Consider the following 7,541-nt stretch of genomic DNA (forward strand, 5'->3'; position numbering starts at 1 on the left):
ACTTCAACAGTTCACCGTCACTCTCCCCCTGTCAAAATTGTCTTAAAAGATGTACCACATTTTTCTGCATGTGTTGAGAGTTATCTACTACAAAGAAACAAAGCCATTTGCTTTAAGGTGTTGGATTAAGCATTTGAAGAACCTCTGTCATAAATAGATTGGTATGTAAGCTGTCCTCCTCCTCCTCGTCCTTGTTCATTTATCTGGCTCTGTCTTGTGACACAATTTAAGACTGTTCTCTGATGATTTACGTCTCTTCTGCAAACAAGCAGACAAAGATCACACAACTCCCCAACACAGACCCTAACGCTGTTATCTCGCTGCTAGATATTCTTCACATGGGACATTAATGGGTTTTATTACATGGAAAAAAATGTGGTTTGTTTTCATCCAGAAGTGATTCATTTGTTTTTGTTCTTAGTCATCTGCAGTCATAATGAAAACTGCTTTAAGCTAAAAGTGTCTTTTTCTTTCTGTGCGCTTGATGATTTCCTTCTGCCGGGCGTAAAGGTACTGGCCAGACGTTTCTGGAAAAATCACTCAAGCTCACTGTACATATAGTTTGTGAGTCGAGTCAAACGTGCAAATGGCTTGACGAGATGAGAAAGATTTGGAGTAGCCTGGTTTGGCTTCTCACTTGATCCTCACATTTCTAGAGGCGGACATTTTCCCGAGCTTTTAACTTGTCAGCAGGTAATGCAATCCCACAATGTCCGAATAATCTGACATCGGATGATTTATAATCCTGATCACAGAGCTCAAAAATGCGAAATACTTCGAAACGAAGATATGAGTGTGTGTTGTGCATGCTGAGCATCATCGGATGTTGGAGAGAATGTGATGCAATGTCCATTACAAAATAGAAACTCAAACACAAGTCGCGACCGCATGAAGCATCAGCCGACTGTGGTGGCTGGGGTGGGGGCGGGGGGGTTTACTCATTGTTACCAAGCACTATTGGTCAATTTGAATCGTTTCAAAAGAGCACACACCATTGCACAGCAAAAATAACACAAGCCATGCCAACACCAGGCCGGGCTGACAAGCGGTGCCGTTAGCAGCAATACCCCGGGGATTCCTGAGCACAGAGGAGCTGTGGGTGGGGGCAAAGATGGAGGAGGGGGAGTGGGTAAATTGGATCAAATGAATAGGTAATAAAAGAAGGAGAGGAAGCCATTTAGCATCAGGAGAGCTGCATAGATCCATTACAGTGTCTGCGTAATTAAGAGGGACAAACAGAATGTGTAGAAGGCGTCCTGGAGGGTGGGAATGGAAACCACAGCCCACTGGGATCAATAAGTCTCCATTCACATCGGGCCGGACCGGAGCTGTCCAGCTGGCTGAGTGCTGAGCCTCACCGTCTGCTCCGATAGGTTGGACCCGGACATCAGGGAGTCGTTGAATCGTTGAGGAAAAAATGGAAAGAAGACATTTAATACACCTTGCAGGCAGCTCACTGAAGGAATTTAACGCAAGACACCTGTTGAACCCAGCAAAAGGTGCCGGGATGGGAAAAGACGGAGAGAGAGAGAAAGAGAGAGAGAGAGAGAGAGAGAGATAATGCGATCAAAATGACGAAAGCAAAGGAAAAGCAGAGCCCACGTTGAGGAGACGATGACAAGCAGAGGGAGGAGCACTGATAACCTTGCTGGCTTAAAAGCTTCCTCCGGAGCCTAATCAGGCGTCCCAATTACAAAGACGACCAACCCCCCCCCCCCACCTCTGTTCCAGCTCCTGATGTCCCCCCCGATAAACAGCATTATTAATTAAAAGGCCCCAATTGAATCTGCGTCTGACGGACGAGGCTCAGGATGATTAGCAGCGGAGGTTATTCCTACATGATGGAATCTGTCGATAAAGGGAAACACGACGGGGCGACACATTGATACAATGTCATACACACGGAGGCACCGACAAAACGCTGAAGCGGGTGCTCTGTTCTAGTGCTGCTTCTGATCGTCGTCACGTTATTTTATTTTGTTTGAGGAGATTCGGTTGTTTCTGCGTTCACGATTTCCTTCTGATGCAATAATCAGAATAATCACAATAATTAGCAAAACGATACTCTGAGGAGAAACAGTGAACAAGAATGCAGTGAAACACAACACTTAAATATAACATTTACACATAATTTCAAATAGGTAAACCTTGCATTGTTTTTTACCTGCATCCTTTGTGCGCAGTCACTTCTAAAGTGACATCAGTCACTGAATCATTTCTAACATCTTTGCTCTGTTCTTTTCACACCCAAACACTTTTGGAAACAAGAAGAGCTTTTATGGAAGAGTGGCAATTAAAAAGTCATTATTTAAGAGATGTATAAAAAGTATAGTTTACATTTTGCCACAAGTAAAGTTAAGGAAACATCAAATATGTGGAAGAAGGTTGGATGACGTCAATGTTGCCTATGCATTAACTCTGGCCATCATTATCCCTATGGTGAAACACGTTAGTGGCAGAATCATGCTTTTTATTCAACATTTATGCCCCAAGAAATTTTAGCAGGCAGATTGCACACAAAAAAACCCAAAAGTTTATTTTTAATTATTTTACTTCTCAATTATGTGCCAATTCTTTGTAAAAAAATCTTAAACTTTATGTTGGAATTTGTTGCATATTTGACTCCCACTGGATGGCTTGGAAAAATCTCACCTGAGCTCATCAGTGTTTGTGTGAAGAAATGTATTTTTGTCTCTCGAAGATGATCTGGGGGATTTTTTTTGTGTCATTTTCTTAGTGATTTCCAAAGCAAAAGTGATCAGAAAGCAGAAATATTTCTGAGTCATTCCCAGACTCGAAAGGTTTTTTCGTTTCAGTCGTTCATCAAAAGGGCTTCAGGCCGATAAGATGTAACCTCGAGGAATGGTTTGTTTGCCTAGCAAACTGAATACTGAAATATGTCATCTGGGTAAGAAGTCAAGTAATGAAAAATGAATCATGCTATAAATAAATGACAAAAAGAATTAAGAGAGACATGACAAAAACTATTCAAAGTCAACTAAGCTTTATCTGGACTAATGCTTTATGAACAGGTTGGCTAAATCAGAGAGAAACTATTGGCAACAAAACTAATTACGCAAGAAAAACACGTCATTGCATTTTCTGTTGATAAAGTTGTAAAAATAATGGACACAGGAAATTACCAAAGCATTTGTGTAAAACAAAAAACAACAACTTTTTGTCTGAAACTGGTTTCAGGTGCAAAAACCCAACAACACGAGAAACTGGTTCTAAAAGACACAAATTAAAACACAGGGCTGCAAAATTTACTGACCCTCACTCTGCCAAAAAAGATGAATGATAACCATCGCCAAACATATCTGACAAGCTTTTTTCCCTTTTTTTTTAAGACATTTTTCAAAACACATTCACACATCGTGCTTCATTTGCCGAGTTCTTAACGCAGCTGTTTACTGGGAGGTTTGCAGACGTGGCTTGGCTTGGCTGGGGCGGCCCACCGCCTCTGCCCTCCGTCGCGGATCCTCCAGGGAACTCTGAGGGATCAGATAAAACAGGGTTCCCAGATCAGGACCGGATTGACAGCTGAGTGCCTGAGGAAGAGTGATGGGCTTGGGACTCAGATTGGGAGGAGGATCCCTTCTGCCCCACTGGGACCTTTGGCGTTTACAAAATATGTTGAGCATAAGGGAGCTGATTGGGGTGGAACGACTTCAGTGGTAATTCAATTGAATTATTATTAGCAGCAATCTCTATCAATTGAGTGGGTGATTTCAGTAATTATTTATTTTCCTCATGAGTTTCACTGTCGCTGATTTGTTAGATTGTGTCCAATTAGGTCCTTGCAAAAACTACGAGATCTTCATCTTTAGAGTCCGATAAGGAAAACCTGTGTAATTGACGACTCCGGACGCCGTTCCTTTTCCTGCTGCTCCGTCATGAAGCGAGATGGGTGAACAATGAGAGCTTAGGCTGTAGCTCGTTCTCACATATAAATGTAGCATGGACGCTACATCATCTAAGAATAGGGGTCAAAGGGTAAATGTTACGATATTATCTGGAGAAAAGCATCCCTTGTAAACAGGGAAAATCTCCAGACAAGCTACTCTAAAGAGAGAGAGAAATGTCTTCATCAGCAACAAAATTAATCAATTTATCACATTCGCAGGATTGTTGGAGTTCACTTCTCTCTTGCTTGATGCAATATGTGACTGTATTTGCATATTAATAAGCTGTGCTAAAAATTATTTTTAGTGTTTGTGGTTGTCTCTTCAAGGGGTAGATTTCCAACCGTTTGACCTTTTTATTTTTTAAGGTGTGTTCACAATTGTTTTCTTTCTCATTTACCACAACTTTTGGTTGGGCTGGATTTACTCACGATGCCACAAGTGTCTGCTAAGGTACGTCACAGCACTCTGTGGTTAAAGCTCATACCAATTTAGTTTTTTCCACAGCAAGCGTTGCTTTGCTCAACGTCGTGCCAGTCTTTGCATCAGAACAAAACAAAAAAAGGTTTTTTGCACACAGCCTCCAAGACTCACTAATGGGCTTTCGAGCTCTGCGCTGGTGTGCAACGGGTCATTACCATCTAGTTTGACTCATTTATAACCTCTTGTAAAATTATAAATATTTCTTTTTCTAATGGACCTGTCTAAATTTGGCTGTTATTTTTACATATTACAAAGTGAAGCTAAAAACTGCTCTGTGAAATACCAGTCCAGTCTCATTGGTTACTTGTTTGGCTCCAGCAGGCCAAAAGCAGCACTCACCACCTTCGTCTGTGGCCTCACAAGGCAGGGCAGGTTATCAATATGTGTTTTGTTCTTTCAGGAAATTACAAACTTTAAAATATCATTAAGAATGTCTGCAAAACAACTGCTTTCTTATTAAGTACAGACGGTACATGTGACATTAAAAGTTTTGTCATTTGACATTGAATTTGATTTCACAGGGACTTCAAACAGGGAGAAAAAACTAATAATTTTTCCACTGAGATCAGAGATGCACTCTCAAGGCCATCAAGGACTCCTCCAGGGCTTCTGGCTTAACCAGAGAAATAATGTTTCTGCAGACACAGAGTATATTATTGTCCTTAGCCTGCAGACAACCTTTCACATATTTTCCTTTTTGGTTGTTGAAGCTTTTAGACTTCATGTCTCTGCAGGACACACACGCACACATACGCACACACTTGATTATATGCACACATTCATGCCCCTTATAACCATGAACTGACCCATTAACCCAGCACACAGCACCATTTACATTCAGCCTCACAGACACAAGTAAGGTTTCACATCCAGAAATTGCAACATGTAGACACATAAAGCTAAGGATGTGCACAAACACTCACAACCTCTTTCCGTGTGGCACGCACATCGAGCTGAAACTAACGTGGTGTTAGTTGGACAGACTGGCTGGCTCTTGGACTAATTGAGTAGAGTGTGTGGCCCCGTGTGGCCCTGCTCTGACCCCTCTGCAGCCAGGGACACCAGCGAGCCTCTCCTTTGATGCATTTGATATGGTTTAAGCGAGGAATGAAGACCTAAGTCTGTTTACATTTGAGCCGGATTAGAATCGGGGTGACAGTGGACTAAAGAGACTCGCTAACTGGGAGGGAAAGTTGGGGAAAAGAAGTGACAGCAGTAGAAATGCTGACAGAAATCAGCCACAGGTTGCTGTTGTTTAATTGAGGAGTTTATTTTGTGCTAGGATTTACGTAGCGACTATCATTATATTTAATAGTGACAAAAACTAATTTGCCTTTCCATTCTTTCTAAAAGTAGAGACATTGTCACATAATGTTGCTTCTATGCCTCTCTGTAAGGTACCGTCACAAAGCTGCTGCTCTCAGAAAACATTCCTTCTGACGTCGTCCTCCTCACCGGATGAATTGCCTCATAAATCTTGGCTTTATTAACTCAAATTGGAGCAGGATACATTGCTATCAAACATAATCTCATCACTGTTCAGCAAACTTTGGCAGTGTTCTTGGCTACTCGCTTTTTTTCTTTCACAATTTTTTTTTTACATCTCTTCAGCTTCGTTTATGGAAACAGATGCACACATGACGTGTTACAAAACTGTAAACAACTGAACAGGTTGTAAAAGTCATGATATATGCCCTTTAAGGTCTGATTTGAACATCCAGGCAGCTATCCAAAGCTCGTTCGTGTCCGTGTCCCGTAAAAATGGCATTCCTCGAATGCTCGCCGGTAGGCTGAATGTATCAAGTTTAACCTCTGTGTCGGTGATTTGCCCTGTTTTGTGTTCTGGGTATCATTCCAATATGTATTAGCAAAATCGGCCCTTGCACATTATTGTAATTGGGCGACTGAAAACAGAAGAAATCTGATCTCCGTCTGTTTCTCTGTGTGTCTCTTGTTCTTCCTTCCAATCTCTTTCTCTCTCAATCTCTCCTTTTTCCTCTCTCTCTTCCCTCCTCCCCCACAATAATGATTTGATGTCGCTAATGGCTTCCTAAATTTTGTGTAAAAGGTCGAACCGGCACCATCTAGAGTTTCAGATGCTGGAGGTCTGCCAGAGAGGAGGGGAAGACAGAGCTTCAGTGGAGCAACGCTGTGTTGGATGTTCTAGGTAAAGGAGGTTCAGCAATGAATACGACGATCAACAGGCGGTTATCTCATAATGGCCGTGTTTTGAAATATTAATATCTTCTGTTGCTCTAGCATCCATTTGTCACAAAAAGGGAGAAACCCCCCAACCTCCATAAATCAAAGCACTTGAATGGTGAGCTGTCTTCCTTCTCGGAAATATTAATAGCCACAAAATCATCAAGGACACACCGTTCAAACATGAAAGCAAAACTAACATAAATTTACTTGCAACATAAAAAAGAGCATCTTGCAAAAAATTTTTAAATTTAGCAAGTCTCTGGCTGCAGTCAGCGATAACTTTTGGCCTCAAGGTGCGTCTGGCCACCGCTGGGGCAAACACACACGGACGCGCGTCCTCAACGCGGCCAGTAGAATAGGTTCTATTGTCGGGGCGGCTGACTCTTCATTCAGCTCAGCCCACATGAAAGAAGTCAATGGATGGGGGAATGACGAATGAATGTGTCCGTGCTCGCAGTTTTTTGTCCGCTGTGTGTGCGTGCGCGCACGTGGCAGCGTGTCCGTGTGCGTTTGCTTGTTCGTCACATGATGTCCTGTGGCGTTCCCTAACTAACCGTACAGGCGCCAGTTGAAGGTTGTTGAGGGTGGTGGGGGGGGAGGCTCAGAGAAAAAACTCAGAGCGAGGGAAGAGGAGCTACGGCGCTGTGGAGGGTGGGGTGGGGGGGTTCTCTTGCTGACTGCTGTCACATGATGGCATATAATGAAGCCAAACTATATTCAAACTGTTGAATAACTGCACAAATGACTCATGACCTGACTTCGGGTTGTGTAAACATGTGGCCTCGGTTCAGGGCTCTGAATAAACCAGAGGGTATACTTTTGAATCCAGAGTCGACCTATCTTGTCTTCACAGCTTCACACCTTTTAAACCTCTAAGCCAGACCGAAATGCCCCTTTAAAGCTGCAGTATGTAACTTTGACAAAAACAATGTTTTTTTTATTTTTATT

The sequence above is a fragment of the Poecilia formosa genome, unplaced genomic scaffold (genome assembly GCF_000485575.1).
Source record: "Poecilia formosa unplaced genomic scaffold, Poecilia_formosa-5.1.2 Scaffold147, whole genome shotgun sequence".
In the NCBI taxonomy this organism is placed as follows: Eukaryota; Metazoa; Chordata; class Actinopteri; order Cyprinodontiformes; family Poeciliidae; genus Poecilia; species Poecilia formosa.